The sequence below is a fragment of the Lissotriton helveticus genome, chromosome 5_1 (genome assembly GCF_964261635.1).
Source record: "Lissotriton helveticus chromosome 5_1, aLisHel1.1, whole genome shotgun sequence".
In the NCBI taxonomy this organism is placed as follows: Eukaryota; Metazoa; Chordata; class Amphibia; order Caudata; family Salamandridae; genus Lissotriton; species Lissotriton helveticus.
In genome coordinates this window covers 1,379,937,873-1,379,958,489 of record NC_136065.1, presented here as the reverse complement: position 1 = coordinate 1,379,958,489, position 20,617 = coordinate 1,379,937,873, and the positions used below count along the sequence as shown (strand labels likewise).

The 20,617-nt window shown below is 46.9% G+C and overlaps 1 protein-coding gene across 2 annotated transcripts in view; it reads left to right on the top strand.

The window, feature by feature from the left end:
- The window catches only part of SRPK1 (SRSF protein kinase 1), an 869,057-nt gene that overhangs the window by 845,201 nt on the left and 3,239 nt on the right, over positions 1–20,617 (top strand). The window lies entirely within an intron of this gene.

The following is a 20,617-nucleotide window of genomic DNA, read 5'->3' as shown; positions in this document are numbered from 1 at the left end:
TCGACGCCTCTAGTCACCCAGACGTCTTCGACGTCGAGGATTTCGCCGTCGAGGGATAAAGCGATGGCAGAGGTGGAGTCCCCTGGTTCTAAGACTTCAGGAGGAAAATCGTCATCTCCTGGCTTGAACATCGTGCAGGTCTCCCCAGAATCTTCACCCAGATCCGCGGGCAGCTTGTTTTCTCGACATCCTCAAGGGGCTGTATCTGGACAGAGTAGTCCGGGCTCGAATTACTCCCGTACATATTCCCCTTCTAAGGCAAAGACTCCAGCCAAACCAGCTAGATCTCCTCGGAATCCTAGGATTTCACCCAGGCCGAGATCTCGAGTCAGATCACGTTCTCCAGTGCGACAAAGGACACCGGTCAAACCAAGATCTCCAATCCGGCCAAGACCGAGGTCTCCATCAAGACATCGCTCTAGATCCAGGGACAGTCACAGCAGGAAACGTGACAGGTCCCATAAGAGGTGGCGTACAAGATCTTCCACAAGGTCGTCCTCGTCTAGGTCGTCCTACCGAGATTATTCTCCGACCTACTCCTCTACGCCTCCTTCCCGAGTCTCTCCAATTGATGACCTCGCGACTTTCTCCGATGTACTGGTCAGGGGAGCAAAAAAGCTGAATATCACGCTGCACACTCCAGTGGTTCCCACTTCTGTGATTTTTGATACCCTCCGTCATCGTACAGCGCCCAGGCCTCTACTGCCTCTGGTCCCCGGCCTCCTAGAACCAGCTATGGCTACTTTTCTCACTCCAGCAGTGGTGGGATCTGTTCCATCTCGGATAGCCAAAAAGTACAAGGCCCCTGCAGAGGATCCCTTGTTCCTCAGATCCGATCCTCCTGCGGATTCCATCATAGTGGCAGCTGCCATGAAGTCCCATGCAGGCTCTACTTCTTCCTCAGTACCACCTGAAAAAGACAGTAAACTTATGGACTCTTTTGGTAGGAAGGTATGCAACACCTCTTCGTCCTTTATGAAGGTGGCTAGCGCCTCTGCCTTGCTTGGAAGGTACGACAGGTCCCTTTGGGACTCCCTGACTCGCTTTACAGACAAGCTCCCCAAGGAAGATCGCCAAGATTTTCTGGAGACTTTACAGGAGGGAGGCCTTGTAGCCAATCAAGTTATTAGCGCCGCAGTGGATGCCTCTGACCTTGCGGCTCATGGCTATTCAAGTGGTATTTGTTCCCGTCGTTCGGCCTCGCTCCGCCTGACAGGGCTCAAACCAGATGCCCAGAAGAAGATTTTGAATTTGCCCTTCAATGGAAAATCTCTGTTTGGTCCACACGCGGATGACGAAATGTCCAAAATGAAGGCAGAAATGGACACCGTCAAAGCTGTGGGATTAGAAAAGCGCAAGGAGTTCAAGAAACGCTTTCGCCAAGGAGACAGGAAGTCCTTCCAACAGAGGGTTCAAACCCCTCAGTGGCAATCCCAGTCTCAGCAGAAGACGCAGTTCCAGCAGCGTCGTCCTGGCAGAGGAAGAGGTGGCAACGACAGCAGCCTTCCTCAAAGCAACCTCCTAAGCCCTGAGCCATTGCTTCCTCCACGTCTGTTCACCACTCCGGTGGGAGGGAGTGTTTCTCATCATCTGACAGAGTGGGAATCCATTACAAAAGACAGATGGGTGCTGAATATTGTGCAGCATGGTTACTTGCTGAGGTTCAACTCCCCTCCTCCGCAGGTTCTCCCCCAATCGCAACATCTTCCACGTTACAAGAGTCAATTGCTACAAGACGAGGTCTCCATCCTTCTAGAAAAAATGGCCATAGAGGAGGTTCCCTCAACTCACAAAAATCAAGGAGTGTACTCCCGATATTTTCTGGTTCAAAAACGAGGATCTGTCAAAGAATACAGGCCAATTCTAGATCTTCGAAGGCTAAACAAATTCATACGAAAAGAAAAGTTCCGTATGCTCTCCCTGCACCAGATCTTCCCACATCTTCATCAGGGAGACTGGATGTGTGCCATCGACTTGCAGGACGCCTACTTCCACATACCAGTGTCAATCAAGCATCGGAAGTTTCTAAGGTTTCAGATCGGACGTCGTCACTATCAATATCGAGTGCTGCCGTTTGGCCTGAAATCTGCACCTCGGACATTCTCCAAGTGCATGGCGGTGGTGGCTGCTTTTCTCCGCAAAAGAAAGATCTTCGTCTATCCATATCTAGACGATTGGCTGTTGAAGAGCTCCACCCCGTCTCTACTTCAGAACCATCTGTCGTTCTGGCTCAAACTGATGGACTCGTTGGGTCTTCACGTCAATCTGAAAAAATCAGTTCTTAACCCTTCCCAGCGGATCCACTACCTTGGTGCTTCTCTGGACTCACTACAGGCAAGCGTGTGTCCTTCGGAGGAGAGATTGTCATCTATGCTCCTGAAGGGTCGCCTTCTTCTGGACAATCAGGCCCCCACAGCCAGACAAGAGTCCTCTCTTCTGGGATCGATGGCTTCATGCATTTACATCGTGCCCAATGCTCGCCTTCACATGAGACCTCTACAACAACCCCTCGAAGATCAGTGGTCTCAGAGATCGGATCAGTGGGAAGACCGGGTCTTGCTTCCTCAAGAAGCCAGGGACTCGATCAGATGGTGGTTGAAACGATCCAATCTTCTCCGAGGAGTGCCATTCCATCGTGCTCTTCCATCTCAGTCAATTGTCACGGATGCCTCCCTTCAAGGCTGGGGTGCTCACATGGACGGACTCCAAGTTCAAGGCCTCTGGTCCGAGGTAGAGCAAGGCTACCATATCAACTTCCTGGAGCTTCGAGCAGTTCATCTTGCTCTCAAGTCTCTTTATCCTTCTCTGCGCACCAACCACCTCCAGGTTCAGACGGACAACACGACAACTATATTCTATCTGAACAAACAGGGAGGCACGAGGTCAAGAGTCTTGTCCCTGGAAGCACAAGCCATCTGGCATTGGCTCCTAGCAAGAGGCCTGTCCATAGTGGCAGTTCATCTACCAGGAATTCAAAACGTCCAAGCAGACTGCCTCAGCAGAATCTTCGTAGAAGCGCACGATTGGGTGCTCAACGAGGAAGTGGCTCAAGAGGTTTTTCGGTGTTGGGGCGTACCAGACGTAGACCTGTTCGCAGACGCGGCCAATACAAAATGCCCCGTCTTCGCGTCCAGGTTCCCTCAACAGGGATCACTGGGGAACGGTCTTTTGATCAGCTGGTCGCAGACATTACTCTACGCTTTTCCTCCCCTGCCTCTGATCCCGGCGGTGATCCAGATGTTCTACAGGACCAACACCAGAATGATCCTGATAGCACCAGAGTGGCCACGCCAGTGGTGGTACCCCGATCTTCTTCAGATGTCGGAAGTTCCTCACCGGCGTCTACCATGCCGTCCAGACTTGTTGACCAAAGACCAGGGGAAGGTGTTTCACCCCAACCTTCCTTCCCTTCGCTTGACGGCATGGCTCCTGAGGTCATCCAGTATGGACATTTAGACCTCCCAGCAGACTGCATGACTATTCTTAAAGAATCAAAACGACCCTCCACTAGGAAGTACTACGCTTTCAAGTGGAAGAGGTTCTTCTTATGGTGTCATGAGCAATCTCTTGACCCGGTATATGGCCAAGAGCAGGTGATTCTTCCATATCTCTTGCATTTAGCGAGATCAGGCCTGAAATACCCCTCCATCAGGGTTCATTTAGCTGCAATCACAGCATATAGGAAGTCTCCTAATCAGACATCTTTCTTCCTTATGCCTGTAGTTAAAGATTTCCTAGAAGGTCTGAAAAAAGTCTTTCCACCGGTGAGGTCCCCCTCCCCTCCCTGGGAGCTTAATATTGTCCTGACTAAGCTGACGAGTGCTCCTTTCGAGCCTATACATAAGGCCTCTTTGCAGCACTTGACCTGGAAAGCTGCCTTTCTAGTGGCGATTACCTTTGCCCGTGGGGTCAGTGAAATCCAGGCCCTGTGTTGCAAGGAACCTTACACAGTTTTTCATGCCAACAGGGTGGTCTTAAGAACGCACCCAAGTTTCTTGCCTAAGGTAGTTTCAGACTTTCATATCAATCAGTCTATTACCTTACCTACTTTTTTTCCTAATCCTTCCACTCCCCCTGAGAGGTCATTACACTCTCTAGATCTCCGGAGGGTCCTGAAATTCTACTTGTCAAAAACCCTGCCTCTTAGGAAGTCTGACCGGCTTTTTGTTAATTATGGCAGTACTAATACTAATACTGGCCTGTCAGCTTCCAAAAGGTCCATTTCTCGCTGGATTGTCTCCTGTATAGCTTTAGCTTATCAACTAGCTGACAAGTCCTTGCAGGGTAAACCACATGCACATTCTACTAGAGGGAAAGCTTCCACTACAGCTCTCCTTCGTAATGTTCCTATTTCTGAAATTTGTAAAGCGGCAACTTGGCGGTCTGTCCATACCTTTACCCGCCATTATTGCCTGGATTCAGATACTCAGGCCGATGCCAGAGTAGGGCAGGCCTCGTTAAGGAACTTGTTTGCATAAGATGTATTTGCAATATATGTCTTAGTCGTTCTGTGAAGTTTTTATACTTCTTGCTCGTCCGCGAGACTTTGGGTATGAGCTTGCTAATCTATTCATAGATTATGACTATTGATGAGTATCCCCTGGATGAGAAGGATTAGTTACTTACCTGTAATCCTAGTTCTCATCCAGGGGTATACTCATCAAAAGTCATAAGCTCCCGCCCACCTCCCCGGACGAGCAGAGTTACACAGTTATGAGATGTTTTATTGTGGATCTCCACAGGTGTTATGCACCTCCAAAAAGAACTGACCCAACTGTCACCTGTGGTGCATCATGGGAGCAGGGGGTTGCCTTGAGGTCTTAAAGGCACGGTACCCCTACTCTAATGCCTTAAAGGCAAGGTGTCCGTTTTCTTTGTTTGCTTTATACTCTACTGCAGCCTACTGGCAAATGCCTACAATTACAGGTTTTTCCGATGGCAATAAAGCATTGTTGTATACAAATGTTTTCTGCTCTTTTTTCTTCCTTAGGTTCTGGAAGAGTACTACTGTATGTATGTAATTTTGCGGCAAATTTTGCCAGTTGGGAAATGTTTTAGGCTGCAAATATGTTTTCACATATATATACATATATATTTATATGTATTTTCTATATGCTCCGGGATCCCGCACATGGGCGGGGATTATTCATAGATTATGACTTTGATGAGTATACCCCTGGATGAGAACTAGGATTACAGGTAAGTAACTAATCCTTCCTTACCGCCCCACCCATCCTCCCCGTTCTGCAAACTGATTTCTAGGGTTAAGTTTCAATGCACCAGTGGTCAGTATCTTGCATGGCTCTGCGTTCCTGGCGCGGAAATTCGTGTACACAACTGACGTCAGCGCGAGAGGGCGCGGCGTCTAAGTAGCTGCCGCGACGTCATCTCGGCGACCACGACGTCAACGACTGACGCGGAGCTGCACAACGCCCCCTTCCAACCCTCAGGGCTACTGCTGACAAAAACTTTCCGGGTCCAGTCTGACACCTGGGGGTAATTCTAAGGTAAGAAATCTAACACTAACTAATGTTTCTTACAGATATATTGTTACAGAAGGTACGTAACTTGTTCATTAAGGGCCATGATTTCTCTACAGCCTCTTTGTTCATTTCCGTTGAGTGCATTGTGCTCCCTTTGTATTGTCTTTACAAACTTGATCTAGAAACCTAATTCTATTACAGTTCAGCAGTTTTAACTCCACAGATTGCAACTAATAACTTCCACACTGGGCGCTTTTGTGTGTCAGTTAAACACTTTGTGATACATTTTAGTGTTTAGCTGTTACTTGAGGTTTAACATTATAGCTCCGTACCTCCTTCCACATGGTTGAAGAATATAAACACGCTCAGTTACTGAAACTTTTACCAAGACTAGAATATTTGAACTATGAATTTGGGGAAAAGACAGAACTATGTGGAGATAACATCCCTAGATTGCACACTTAATAAATTACTATGTTGCATACACTCCAATGAACCTTTAACGTTAGTCTTTCGTACCAAAGAACACGAGTATTTCTGGTATAGATGAATGCAAACTTCTGGGAATATCAGGAAGTACATTTGAAAGCAGGAAAACCTCAAACAAAAGAAACCCTGGTAGCGAAATGTCCTAATGTTATCGCTTACTGTAGCTGAGTAATAGTAACAAATGGACTTAACAAAGCACTAGGTTAAGCCCCCAAACATGGTCTTTGACTGGATGGAGAATGTGCGAGTCAACTCCCATGTAGGGTAAACTATCTCCACCAGAAAAAACAATCTCCACTCCCTAATGGAGTTGTCCGTTTTGACCAGAGCTGTGCTGTGCCAGTGACTGAACTCGACCAGAGAAGTTGTTGAGTAAACTTCAGTCAAGGCACTTGACCTCAAACAAAGAAATTAACTTCCGTTAGGACCAGTGTGACCATAAAAACCTTTTTACGCATTTATTGACCACATTCATCAGCAATCTGTTTAAAAAACAGATTCACTAGAAATAAAGGACTTAGTGCACGTTTTATTCAGTCGTTTTAAGAAATAAAGGCTCTGATGGTGTTTTTGGACGTTCATGTACACACAGGGAAATAAATTGGTTGATAAAACGAATGCATATTCTGGTGTCAATTGGCAGCACAACTTTAGTGTTAGTAACATAAAACATAGGAACATTTTCAGAACTACCATTATTAAAGTCCACGTCAAAGAAAATCGGACCATATGCTAGCCTTGCATTAATGTCATAAAACACGCACCCAAGAAAGTAAAGCACTCGAACCTTGGAGTCAAAAATGTTTACGACGTACATTAAACATTCATTCTTGATACATTTTACGCCAGGAGCTTTATTAGGAGACAAACGCCATTTCATTGTTTGCACTGAGTGCTCTTTCAATACTCCATTCAGTCTCAGGTTAGTTTATGAATCTATTGAAAGCCAAATCCAAGAATTAATAAAAAATCAGATTGAGAATATATGAACTGACTTATGATGGGATGAATTCAAATACATGCTGTATATTAGTAATATAGTATATGAGGTCAAAATGTAATGGGGAAATATTCACTCTATTAACAGCAATTAAAAGTAAACATTTGTTATGTTGAGGGGTTTCACATACAAGTAATTTTAAGGCAAACATTATTTTTCAAATACTGTACGCATTATAGCTGCAGCAGTCAATCATCAATCAATCAAGCATTTGTATAGCGCGCTACTCACCCGGAGGGTCTCAAGGCGCTTGGGGGAGGGTGTCCGCTACTGCTCGAAAAGCCAGGTCTTGAGTTGCTTCCTGAAGGAGAGGTGGTCTTGGGTCAGGCGGAGGTGGATGGGGAGGGAGTTCCACATCTTGGCGGCCAGGTAGGAGAAGGATCTTCCTCCCATGGTGGCTCTTTGGATGCGGGGAACGGCGGCGAGGGCGTGGCTGGTGGAGTGTAGCTGGCGGGAAGGAGCGTAGAAGGTCACGCGGTCTTTGAGGTATCTTGGGCCTTGGTTGTGTAGAGCTTTGTGTGCGTGGGTGAGTAGTCAGAACGTGAGTCTTTTGCTGACGGGGAGCCAGTGCAGGTCTCTCAGGTGTCCGGAGATGTGGCTGTTTCAGGGGATGTCCAGGATGAGTCGTGCAGAGGCGTTCTGAATGCGCTGGAGCCTTTTCTAAAGTTTGGTTGTGGTTCCGGCGTAGAGGGTGTTGCCGTAGTCCAGGCGGCTGGTGACGAGGGCCTGGGTGACCGTCTTCCTGGTTTCGGTGGGGATCCACCGGAAGATCTTCCGTAGCATGCGTAGGGTGTTGAAGCATGACGAGGAGACGGCATTGACTTGTCTGGACATCGAGAGGGAGGAGTCTAGGATGAAGCCCAGGTTGCGTGCGTGGTCCGTCGGTTTGGGTGCGCTGCCCAGGGCAGGGGAGCCACCAGGAGTCGTCCCAGGCGGAGAGTGATGATCCCAGGATGAGTACTTCCGTCTTGTCTGAATTCAGTTTCAGGCGGTTGTTCGTCATCCACTCGGCTACGTCTTTCATCCCTTCGTGTAGGTTGGTTCTGGCGGTGGCGGGGTCGTTGGTGAAGGAGAGGATCAGCTGAGTGTCGTCGGCGTAGGAGATGATGTTGAGCTTGTGTTGGCGTGCGATGGCCGCGAGGGGGCTCATGTAAACGTTGAAGAGGGTGGGGCTGAGCGATGATCCTTGTGGTACGCCGCAGATGACTTCGGTGGCCTTGGATCTGAACGGGGGGGAGGCAGACTCTCTGAGTTCTTCCGGCGAGGAAGGAGATGATCCACTCCAGTGCCTTCTCCTGGATTCCGATGTCGCTGAGGCGCTGCACTAGGGTGCGGTGGCAGACAGTGTCGAATGCTGCGGAGAGGTCCAGGAGGATGAGTGCCGCTGTTTCCCCGTTGTCGAGCAGGGCTCGGATGTCGTCTGTGGCTGCGATAAGGGCGGTCTCGGTGCTGTGGTTGGCTCTGAAACCGGACTGCGAGTGGTCGAGGGATCAGTTCGTCTCGAGGAAGGCAGCCAGCCTCGGTCTTCTCGATGACTTTGGCAGGGAACGGAAGGAGCGAGATGGGACGGTAGTTTTTTAGGTCGGTGGGGTCCGCTGATGGTTTCTTCAGTAGGGCACTGAGTTCGGCGTGCTTCCAGCTCTCTGGGAAGGTGGCGGTATCGAAGGAGGTGTTGATGAGGTCCCGGAGATGGGGTGCAATGGTGGAGTCGGCCTTGTTGAAGACGTGGTGCGGGCTGGGGTCGGTTGGTGATCCGGAGTGGATGGAGTTCATCGTGCATTAATTGTGTGTGGGGGGCTTCAAATCGGTCTACAATCCAGATTTAGGTGTTGCTGGTCCTCCCTCACAAGATATGCGAGGCCTATCCATGGCCCTGAACTCCTGGCTTGACTCCTTGGGCCTCTGCAACAGTTGGTGGTTGTGAAACGATAACGGGTGTATGTCCATACATCGGAGTCTACCAAAACAGTGTCTCGCATTGATTAAATATTCATCCGAGCAATGGACGTGTCTGCCACGAAGAGAGCTGATATGCTCCCCTGTGGCATCTCAGACATTTTACCCACACTTAGGTCTTGGGACAACAGCATGACACAAAAGATCTATGTGGCATCTGAACTCCTGGTTCCTCGTAGACTATGATCTCGTGGACTGCCTCTCTGAGGAACCATACGTTCAAGAAATGGTCGTGGTAGTTCCTTACTGCTATAAATTATACACATAAAAACAGTTCACCACAAAGGATTCGATTCAAAGTGAAGTAAATTTAATTTAATTTCCTGAGTGCTTTACCCTGTTGCCCCCACGTATTTTATTGGGATTTACTTCATCGGATTGCGATGACTTTAGTGCCCGAGCATTTTTTCTATGTTTTCGTAATGGCTTATTAGCAACCTAATGTATTTGATGCTTACTACACAACCGAGATCGCTTTCACTTTACCGATGCTGTGCATTTGATGGACAAGCGCTCTGGAGTCATTGACTCAGTTAGCTTTTTTCCTTCATTTTCACTGACACCGCTCGTTTGATTTTAACCTTTTCTTGAGATTCACTTCAGTGGTTTGCGATGACGTTAACGCCCAAGCATTTTTCCTGTGGCATGTATCTGATGCTAACTGCCCAACGGATATTGCTTTCAAGTAACCGATGCCGCACACTCGAGGGAGAAGCGCTCTGGGGTAATTGACTGTTAGCTCATTTCTTCCAATTTCATTGACACCGCGCAATTGATTTAGACGTGCTCAGTTGTGAACCGCTTTCTGAACTTAGTTATTCAGTCTATCTAACAGACGGCACGCATTTGATGCAGACGTGCTCAGGGGTCTCCAACCCAGCGATTTCTTCTTAGCGATCACAATTATGATATTTGGCCAAGCATGTTGACTCTCCCTATCACCGACCACGCGCCTTATGCCCACAATCATGATAAGCTACGCCATTATTATACGCACACATGAAAGGCTAACCTTTTTCGTTTTCGATTTGACTGCAAGGGAGGATATGTCCCTGAACCACCCCTCTTTCTTCCCTACAGACCCTGTCTAAGGTTGATTCAACATTGCAACAGGCGATATGGTACCCTGTATGCCAGTTTTACTACAGAGTGAGTCTTTTCACAGCCTACTTTTTTCCATGAAGATCACAGAGTTTCCCTACCTCATGCTAATACTCAGACCGTTTATTCCTGTTTAGATTTCCAGGAGCCCTTGTGTGCCCAGGATCGCCCATTAACCATCCTTCCTTACACAAGTAGGTGGTGTTCTGATCACCTACCTGACCTTTCACCACAGCCTTTGAATCACACTGAACCATTTTCATTACTTCCGGGGACTCTAAACTTAATCTTGTCCTGATGAAGACCCCAAAGTGAGGAACAATTCACCCTTCTTCTTCCAGGGGTCGAAACATAGACCATCTACCACATACCTATAAACTCATAGAATGAGAACAATCTAATAAATATATGCCTACGAGTTATGTACATATGGGAACTATTGGGCTGGAAAGGTCTTATTGTATGTAATAGTAATTGTGTCCATGTCACTATACCTTTTCCCTGTCCCTTACTCACCAACTCGCCCCATTACCCTCTTTTTCTTCTTGTCACACTGAGAGCACTGTATTTATTTATTTATTTATTTCTGACACTTATAAAGCGCTACTTATACCCTTGGGCGTCAAGGCGCTGAAAACCATTATTGAAGAAAGTAAGAAATGAGGGAATAAACAGAATTAACTATTGAAAGTAGATTAATGAGAAAAAAGCCAAGTTTTCAGGAGTTTACGGAACTGAAACAGCGTAGCACTTCGTCTGATGTTAAGGGGCAAGGTGTTCCAGAGTCTGGGGGCCGCCACCAGAAAGCGACGGTCACCCCAGGACGCTGTTTTGGTGCGTGGGAAAGGCAGTTGGTTGAGGGTGGCTGAACGTAAATCTCTTGTCGGTTTGTAGAGTTGAAGTTTGTCTCTTAAGAAATGTGGTCCTTGATTATTGACTGATTTGAAAACTATACAGAGGGCCTTGAAGTGGATCCTTTTTTGTACATTCAGCCAGTGAAGGTCTTTTATGTTTTTGGCAATAGGTTCGAACTTTGTTTTGCCGGTAATGAGACGGGCTGCTGCATTTTGTATAGTTTGGAGTTTTGTAGTGACTCGCGATTGGGCATTGAGAAATAAACCATTACAATAATCCAAGGACGAGAGGACAAGAGCGGAAACCAGTGTCTTAATCGCAGATTCGGGAAGAAAAGAACGTATTTTACGAATCATTTTTAGTTTTAGGTGCGCTATGGATGCTGTCTTATTGGCGTGATCCATGAAGTTCAGTCCATCATCGAAGATAACCCCCAAATTCCTGACCTTCGAGGTCGGTGTGGGAGGGGTACCGAAGGTCTCTGGCCACCAACTGGTGGGCCAGGCTGGGGACAATGGACCGGAGATGAGTACCTCAGTTTTATCTGAGTTTAACTTTAAGCAGTTTGTTGCCATCCAGTCTCCTATATCTAGGAGCCCTTTCTTAAATTTTTCAGCTACTTGCTCTCCGTCACCTTTGATCGCCAACACTAGTTGGGTGTCGTCGGCGTACGAGGTAAGGCTCATCCCATGTGCTTTGTGCTACTGTACCATGTACCACGAATGTATTCAGGCTGATACATGCCAAAACATTAATGCTTTGATTTATAATTGCATTTAATGAATGTGTTACTCATGAAAACTAAATTTCCTTCACTTTGAATCGAATCAAAATCCTTTGTGGTGAACTGTTTTTATGTGTATAATTTATAGCAGTAAGGAACTACCACAACCATTTCTTGAACGTACTGTACCACTGACCAGGCCGGGTAGTGTTATGGGTTCACCCCGTTAAAACTTAACACATCTCTGAGGAACCAAGCACCTACTACAAAACTAGTGAAGGAACAGGCTAGGTGGCTCCCACGCTTTGGGCTGCGAGCAAACCCACAATACGATGTATAGCGAAAGCGTACCTTTAACGCACAGACACGGACATATATCAGACCTTTACTGACATAGAGACCTGCACACTTGGTACTGATGTCACGGCTGCACTTAACACGACTGAAGCACTGACCTGGCAATTGGAAGTAGATAATGCCCCTGCATCATCTAGCCCCCCCACTGCCCAGCCTATATATATGAACATGGGATTAGGAGTAGCGGGATCCTCTATTGGCTAGCCAACACAAATATTAATTCTAGACATGTCCCAACCCTCAAAACTGCCACAGGGATTTAGGTCACTGCCGCTGACTATATTGCGAGGACTTTTGCAGGCTTTTATGAACGTCTGTATGCCCATCATCCGTGGCCGGCTTCTGAGCTTGCTCGGACACTACTTGCAGACATATCCCTTCTCTTGTCTGGCTCTACTTCAGCAGAAAGACGCTAGACGAAATCCAAACCCCCATTTGAGATTTAAAAACTGGTATAACCCCAGTCCTTAATGGATTCCCTCTTGAGTATTATTCTAAGTTCCACAACATTATTAACCTGCATCTTCAGTTTTACTCCGAGGCGGTAAAATGCAGCACCTTTCCTCCCATACTCTTATCTAGCACTGATCGTCGTCATTCCTAAATCGGATCCAGCAACATGTGCCTCTTATCGGCTCATCTCCTCAATTAACGCATACATTAAAATATATGCCAACATCCTAGTGACAGTGGTTCCAATTGGAACTCCGACCAGTGCGACTGTCAGAATATCCTCAGCACTTGTCACTATGCTCAAAGGCTACAAGTTGTGCAGGCCCGTGTTGGAGAAGTTAGTCGACAGCTCTCTTGCTTGTTGACTTTCAAATAGCCATTCACACCTTGACTGGAGTTACTTAGAATTGGTGTTGCTTCAGATGGGATTTAATCCTCGCTTCCGGGGCCTGGTGGAACTTCTGTTTACCCAACTGACAGCCCAAGTCCTGGTCATCTGCATGCTATCTCGTGAATTCCCAATCTGGCACAATACTCAGCAGGGATACCCTCTCTCACTGCTTCTCTTTACCCTTGCCATTGAACCGTTGGCTGGCTTAATCCGCTGCGACGCCTAGTTTTGGGGTTGGTGATGGAGCAGAACTTCCAAGGACAGAATTGCACTGTATGCCAAAGATGTTCTTCTGTATCTAAATGACCACGCGGTCTCTGGCCCCGGAGCTCCTTTGCTTCTTTGAGGAAGCCTCAGGCTTTCAGATAACACGGAGGAATTGCTCCTTATTCGTTTGCTTGGAGGCCATGCATCACTAGACTGGCAATCTGGCATCCCGGTCCGCCGTCTAGGTTGCATATACTTGGGGATCCACATCTTCATATTGCCGGACCTCACATGCTCTCTTAATTTCATTCCCCTACTGAATAGGACCAAGTAGAGTCTAGTGTCATGACAACACCTCCCTTTGAATGTTTTAAGCTGAGTGGCCTTGATAAAAATGATACCCTTATTAGTAACACCATGTCCGCGATCCTAACTAGATTGATTAAGTTGACTCAAAGGTGGCCCTTTTGGGGCTAATAGATGAGTTTGGAGGGCCACGGGGGATCGGATGAAGTTTGGCTTGGCGACACAAATAGCTAAACAAGATATAGATCAATGGAAAAAAGAGGAACCCCTTCAAACCAAAGGAATAGGGTACTATACAGAAGTAAACAAACGGTATCCTGTGGGTAGTATTGTGTCATATAGATAACTTCTATTCTATTACTCTCTCATACAATCCACAATCCTCTCATACCATTCCACACAAGAAGTTTTGACCATATATTTCCCACAGATGATCTCACCTCCTATAGTTCTAGAAAGATATACATCGATTTATTGATAAAAACACAGTGTTAAAAAAGACAATTGACATCATGAAACAAAATTTAATTTAAAGGGATTTGTTTATAATTCAAGTGCAAGAAAAAAAGAGTACATAACCTAGACACACATACTGTCATTAGCAGTATACCCATCCGTGAAAAACCAAATTCATGGGCATAGAGCCTGTTACTGTTGAATTTGTTTGGTACTCGTTAGCTGCAGCCCTTGCACAGATTGTGTTATCAAAGCATTGACGCGTTTCGATGGATGTCTTATATCACCATCTTTCTCAAGACAAAGGATGAGACTCTCTTTAACATAAATTTCTTTTGGTTCGAACAATTAAAAACACCTATCATAGGCGAGCAAAGCCATTCCATATGTGCTGGACAGGTCGATTTCTGATGTAGGGGGTTGTTGCCTCCTACGTTCTATTCAGGCTATTCTTGAATATGTCTTCAAATCACCCAAAATGTAGCCGAACAGATAAGCTTGCACTGGGTAGGTGGCACATGGGCATGCAACACTTAAGCCCTGTTGAAGAATAAATGTAATTCTTATTATCAGTGACTGCGATATCGAATATAGACTCCAGCCTTCTTCAAATACAGCCTTAATAATGGTCTTTTTTATCAAAAGTGGAGTGTGCCAAAGTTCCCTTTTATAATTAGGGTTTCATTCTATGCACGCTCCTGCGTGGTATCGTCTCGGCCACTTAATCAGAAGCTTTAGCAGTCCGGTACGGGCTGGTGCACCTAACAGGAGGTACCAATTTAAACTACCCGGGTTTGCCCTGGGAAAATTAGCAATATTTGGGGCAAATGATGGGAATACCATGGGTTGTCTTCCACATAGATAACTGTACCTTGAAGTAGTGTTTATTACTGAAATCGACTGCTAGGGGGGGGAGGACCTGGAGCGGGATGCAAGAGTTTTGTTTATGGTGCATTGTTTACACCGTTATTAAAACCAATAAAATGTATCTATTAAAAATAAAGAATGAGGTCTTCAGAGACCTGCTCTCAGGCAGGGCTTAACTAACTTGAGTGGACAATCATCCAGCATGGGTCTACTGAATAGTAACAGTGTCCAAGGGAAAAGTTCCATTTCCTCCAAACTGTTTGCTAACTCCCTCTCACTCACTGCCCAACCAGTGTTGGCAGTGTCCTACTCTACCTCATGCATCATACTAGGGCACTGTTATTAGGGAAATAAACTTTAGTGACCATGCAGAAGTGCCAAATAGTTGCTTGAAGTATCATAATTTAGTCACCCTACTGAGGGACTTAGGCCAGTCAAACTGCTCCTTTTAAGCTTCACTAGTGTCCCTTGAGTGTTAACAAAGGCTGTGGTTGCTGCTCATCAACACCTGAATCCCTGCACGGTTGACAAGCAGTGCTCTACAAGTCCACTGATTGATTCAGCAGTACTGGTTTTCCCCCTACCTCGCCGACTGGCTGTTGAAAGTGTGCTCACCACAGATAGTGGCAGACTAGCTTCAGACAACAGAGCGCCTCATTTTGTCTTTTGAGTTCTCAACCTGCCGAAGTCACACCTAACTCTGCTGTGACTCACTCGCTATTTCATCAACTGGTAGCGGGGGCCTGCACTTTTGCACTTCCCGTTCCGGCTGGCCGCTTCGCCTACAGCATGCTCTTATGATCATGGGGAAGCCTGATGGCCGCCAATCCAAACTTGTCTTAGACGGCCAAAAAACTGTCACATGTTCTGACTCCGAAAACTCTGGTCAGTTCAGTGCTGAGCAAGCAGAGCTGCAATCGGCGGCTTCAGAAGATGAAGTCAAAACACTGCTCTTGGCCATGCAGCATAGTCTCACGGACATCTCCAGTAAAATGGACTCCATGAACAGTCGCATGGACTTTATAGTCCAGAAGGTGGACACGCACGACGAGCAGATAAAGGAGGCTGAACGGCGCATATCTGACAATGAAGACACCAATTTTCAAATACAGCAGCAAGAGACACAAATGGACAAGCTCCTCAAGGTTATTGCTGCCAAGAATGAGGACTTGGAGGCGTGTAGCCGACGCAACAACATCCGTGTCATAGGGATTCCAGAGAGCACCAACACTGGACACATGGAGGATTTCATTGGGCGTCTCCTGCTGGGCACTTTCGTCGCAGAAGCCTTTTCTCCTCATTTCATAGTGGAGCAGGCACACCCTTCCTTGGGTCCCAGGCCTCCTCCGGGCAGTACCCCACGCCCCAATGTTGCCCGCCTCCTGAATTATCAGGCCCGTGACACAGCTCTCAAGCTGGCAAGAGAAAAGAAAACACTACATTTTGAGGGCAATAAATTTACCATCTATCCGGATTTTACAGCAGCGGTCCAAGAAGCGAGACACAAATTTCTTCCGGTAAAGCAAAAACTTCTGAAGGCACACATAGAATACGCCCATATGTACCCGGCTAGACTTCAGGTTACATATCGGGATAAACATTCCTTCTTCACAAATCCGCAGCAGGTCGAGAACCTCCTCAAAGTAGTCAGGAAATGTTCACCACATCGCAAACCCGATGACCGCAGCTCCAGATCTTCGTCTCCCATAATCTGATGGACTTTGAAAGTGGTCACTATCTCCATGGCAAATATGCTCTTATCTTCTCCCTCCTCACAATGCTATATCTTCCAGAACCTGGCAGCGGCAAACACTCCCAGCTTACATCTGTCAAGCAGCAATTGTCACTCCTCCTTGGCGCTTTGGGACGATTACAACTCGCCAGAGTCAGATAAGTGTTTCGCCACCTGAAATTGTCAATGCCTATTCGAGTGATGTGTTCAATTTTTCCTTTTTGTAGGTTTTCCTTTCCCCCTCATCTACCCCGCACCATTGGGTGGATGCGTTGCAGCTTTAGGAGAAGGGAGGACCTTATAGCCCACAAACGATCCCCCTTTACTGTCTTTTGACCTTCTTAGCATCTAATTGACTTAAACTGCAATGTTCATTTGGTTTGAGTGGGTAGCGCATTTCCTGCACATTTGGGGTGCTGTTGTGGGTGGGGGTGGCTTTGGGATTGTTTTTCTTCTGAATGTTATTTATTCCATACACCAGCAGGTAGACATGCGAGTGCATATAGAAAATGGCACACACAGTCACATGCCCAAGGTGCATCTAGATATCACCATACTACTACGCCATGACCTCATGGATTGAGGCATTAAAGATAAATCTACTCACGTGGAACTTTAGAGGTCTTGGGAACCCCTGTAAATACAGATAGATTCTCACATACCTGGACAGGCACCAAATTCATATTGCCATGCTTCAGGAGACACATTTTGACCCATGCCGTCCTCCCCGCTTTGACAGCAAATGGGCTACATTGATTCTGGTCAAAAAGAATACTCCCTTCATTCTGGGCGGAACCTATCATGTCTCCCAAGGTAGAAGTTGCATGCTCTGGGGAACACTGGGCACACAGTCAATCACACTGGTCAGCTGTTACGGGCCCAATATTGATGACCTGGACTACTTTCTGGCACTATGGGAGCAAATACTTAAAGTGGGATCCACTCATATTATTTGGGGGGGGGGGTACTTTTATACTGCCCTGTACCCTGAAGTTGACAGGTTTAACCCTCTCCCTCACCACTATACCAAAACCCAAGACGCAATAGCACACCTGCTCCCAGACCATGGGCTTACTGATGCGTGGCTGCATGTGAGCCCAGCCGGGAGAGAGGGCACCTATTACACTGCTGTATACTCCTCCTGGTCTCAACTTGACTACTGGATTGTCTCCTGACAAGTTGTCCCTTGGATCCTTGATGCCGAACACTTAGCAAGAACTTATTCTGACCACACCCCTGTCCGGATGGTGGTATCACCCTCAAACTTCATTGCTACTCCAAGATGCTGGCGTCTCATTCCAGAGGCACTGCTAAACAGTTTTGTAGGTGGAACTTGGAGCTGAAATAGCGGACTTCTTTCATAGAAACACAGGCTCTGTTACACACATCAGTACTGCCTTGGAGGCTTTTAAAGTCACGATAAGAGGGACTTGCATATCCCAAAGTTTCTGTGTCCTTGGGGACATCCGGCGCACCCTGCACCGACTCAAAGGGGAACTGAAGCAATTAGAGAATGACATAGGGCACAACACATCAGGGCCTCAGCTAGCTACACTCAAGGACAAACCTTCTGAATATAAAGACACTGCTGAGCGGGAAGCTCGCTTTTGGGGTAAATACTTTACAGCCCGCAAATACGGGGAGGGGGAAAAGACCCAGTAGGGCACTTGCAAGGGAAATTAGACTACCCCGTTTCTCCAACTACATTTTAGACATAGTTGACAGCGCCGGGGTGTGCCACAGGGATAGCCTTGAAATTTTACAAATCTTCTACACTGACCTCTATAGCACCCGCAGACTCCAACCCCCTGATCTTTTGGACTCCTTGCGCGATATAACGCTGGGATGGCTGAGAGACACTCTGAAGGAATTCCTGGCGGCACCAATTGTGGACGATGAGATACATGCTGCAATAATGCAATGAAATACGGGAAAGCCCCGGGGTCCGATGGTCTCCCCGTAGATTTTTATAATGGCTATATTGGCCACCCGCTCCCTGTGCTCAAGCATGTCTACATAGATGTCCAGTAACTGGAGATCCTCCCAAGCTCGATGAGAGGCTCTCATAACCTCCCTCCTGAAGCCTGCTAAACTATCGGACCATTGTGACTCTTATCGCCCCCTATCTCTCATCAATACTGATGCAACACATTTTGCCAAGATTCCCACTAATCGCCTTAGCCTCCTGATGGAGAAGCTCGTCCTCCCGGACCAGGCCCAGGCGGGCTTCATTCATGGCAGGGCGACTTCTCATAACCTACTTCTCCATTTTACAAAACATGGATCCACAGTTGGCACTTGCTGCTTTCTTTTTAGACGCCACAAAGGCAATTGATTCTGTGGAATGGGACTATCTGTAATCCTACAATGCATGAGACTACCCAAGGGTTTTTATCGTGGATACGCCTTATATATATATACTTCCCCTGTTGCAAAGGTACTAATCAATGGGCATACATCCTCATCCTTTTTTTCTTATCCGGGGCACCCGGCAGGGTTGCCCACTCTCCCCACTCCTATTTGCCCTAGCAATAGAACCTCTTGCGGCAAAAATCAGGTAGTATCATCATAATAGAGCCTTGCCTTGCTTCCTCCGTCCAAGACTCATCTCCCTATACGCAGATTATGTCACCTTATGTTGAGGAACCCCAGCAAAACCTCAACCTGTTGCTCCGGGAGTTTGTCCGTTTTGGAGGTCTTTCTGGGATCCATATAAATTGAACAAAATCTCAGATATTCCCGCTCACCGCATCACCAACGCCATTCCCCACAGACTTTCCCATTAAATGGTGCGCTACCAAAGGAAAATACTTGGGGGTACATATTACCACTGATCGGGACGAATTGATGAGGCTTAATTATGGCAGAACGTTAGAACATATCACTAGCTGCATAACGAGATGGAATGCCCTCCCTCTCACCATGGTGGGACACATCTCTCATAAAAATCTCTCATAAAAATGGTGGTCCTTCCCAAGCGACTCTATCTGTTTTTAAATACCCTGTACGAACCTGGAAGTCATTTTTTTCTGCCCTTCTCTGAGTTGATCCGACTCATATATGGGGGCAAACACCCTTGTCTGCAATGGGAGACACTCACTCGCCCCTATTCTCAAGGTAGATTCGATATTCCTAACTTCGAATTATGCTATCTTTGTGCTGTGGCACATTATGCCCACTATTGGTTTCATCCCACCAGATACACGCCTCATGTTGCGACTAAACATTGGCTGTCGGACACTGTCCCACTGGGAGGGGTCATACTTTGTGCAACCACGTTGCGTGGGAGAGGCTTGACATCAGTTGTTTACACAGTGAAAGCATGGCAGCACATTGCCAGGCGATTACAGTCCCCATGCTATACTCGCCCTTACTCCCTCTAGTCTACCATCCAGGGATGCCGGTATTACAAGAGGGTACCTTCAAAAATCTAAAGCTAAACACAACATCTCTTGCTGGGGAGATCTTTATCTGAGTGGCAAGTTCCGCACACTTCAACCACTATTTTCAAAGACCCCACCCTTCCCCTATGGATATAGTCTTATACACACGATTGAGACAGGGTCTTAGAGAATTTACCCCTGAATACCCACTGGAACCTCAGGTGATTGCCCCTGTGCATCAATTACTATGTGCTGTTACTGCCTCACACTTAGTCTCTACTCTCTACCACTGCTTATACACCGATGTAACATCTGCCCCTTGTGCTGCCCTGGAAAATGGTCTTCTGTGATCGGGCAGGTTATTACCGATCACAAGTGGACATATTGCTGCAATAAAAAATCAGACTAAACAGGCCTCGTCTAGTAGTCGCTTACGCATTACCCATTACAAGTTCCTATATCGCACATATTGTACCCCGGCTAAATTACACAAATATAAACTACGAGACACTGACAAGTGCGATAGATGCTGGATGGGGGCGGCTGACTACACCTCGCCTGGTAATGTAGCGCTGTCCAGTCCTATTGGTAACAGGTGATCGTGGCACTAGAGTTAATGACCTCCCTGAAATTTTAACATTCTCCCCTGTTAACGCTCCTAGGCTACACTGAGAAGCTACCCTTGACATTTCGCAAATAGATCTCATTTGGTCTTCTACTAGCTAGAAGGAGGATAGCATGTAGGTGGGACCGGGGCACATCACCCAAATTTAAGGAATGGATCAGGCACATGCTCTTTTGGCAAGAACAAACATTCACATATGCAGAACTCTGTCCCTCCACTTCACATCCTCGCG